The sequence below is a fragment of the Rhinopithecus bieti genome, unplaced genomic scaffold (genome assembly GCF_001698545.2).
Source record: "Rhinopithecus bieti isolate Rb0 unplaced genomic scaffold, ASM169854v2 scaffold_39857, whole genome shotgun sequence".
Classification (NCBI taxonomy): domain Eukaryota; kingdom Metazoa; phylum Chordata; class Mammalia; order Primates; family Cercopithecidae; genus Rhinopithecus; species Rhinopithecus bieti.
Genome location: NW_016816641.1, coordinates 167,307 through 168,121, shown reverse-complemented (window position 1 = coordinate 168,121; position 815 = coordinate 167,307). Strand labels below are relative to the sequence as shown.

The 815-nt window shown below is 55.5% G+C and overlaps 1 protein-coding gene across 2 annotated transcripts in view; it reads left to right on the top strand.

The window, feature by feature from the left end:
- Window positions 1-342: 342 nt before the first annotated feature.
- The window catches only part of MAN2A2 (mannosidase alpha class 2A member 2), a 22,449-nt gene continuing 21,976 nt past the window's right edge, over window positions 343-815 (top strand). The window contains exon 1 of one of the 2 annotated variants that reach the window (XM_017854990.1): window positions 343-643. The gene's annotated coding sequence lies outside the window, so the exon portion shown is untranslated. The remainder of the gene's footprint in view (window positions 644-815) is intronic. The other variant, XM_017854991.1, reaches the window with a different exon arrangement.

Genomic DNA, 815 nt, shown 5'->3' with positions numbered 1-815 from the left:
GAAATTTATTTTCTCACAGTTCTGGAGGCTGGGAAGTCCATGATAAGGCACAAGCGGATTCAGTGTCGGGTGAGGGCCTGCCTGTGGTGCACAGTGTGCCTTCTAGCTGGTTCTCATGTGGCTGAAGGAGCCGACTCTCGGGTCATTTCATACCGGCACTAATCCCATTCATGAGAGCTCTCCCTTCAAACTCTGTTCACCCCCAAAGGCCCACCTCCTAATACCATCATCACCTTGAGGGGTTAGATTTCAACATGAATTTGGGGGATCACATTCAGATCATAAATTATATATAACTTAAAAGAAGAAAAATGTGGAATTCATGGAGATGTTCAGGGCAGTATGGATTACACTGAAAAACTGTCAACAACCTAAATGCCCAGTAAAAGTGAAACCACCAAGAAAAGTCTGTGTCTTGTTCACGCGCTGGCAACAAACATAGAGCAGGCACGGAAAGGAAAGGGACTTGAGGAACGCGCTGTACCAACAGGAGGCAGCACCCCTTTGCCCGAGAGGCGCAACAACAGAAACCTAAGGCTACCTGGGCCGGAGCGGGGTGAGGCCGCGGAGAACGCACCCCGCTAGGCGCCTGCCGAGACGGAGGCGGACGTTTCGACCACTGCCCGACAATGCTCTTACTCAGGTAGGATTCCGAAAAAATTCAGTCGCGCGTCCCTTCTGAGGTTTCGCAGCTCGCCAGGCCCGGCCCGGGCTGCTGCGGCTGCGCACTGCGGCCCAGCGGAGCGGGCCCGAGAAGCCCGAGCTCCTGTCAGCTGCGCCGGGCGCACGCAGGCCGGGGCGGGCGGCGCGGTTGT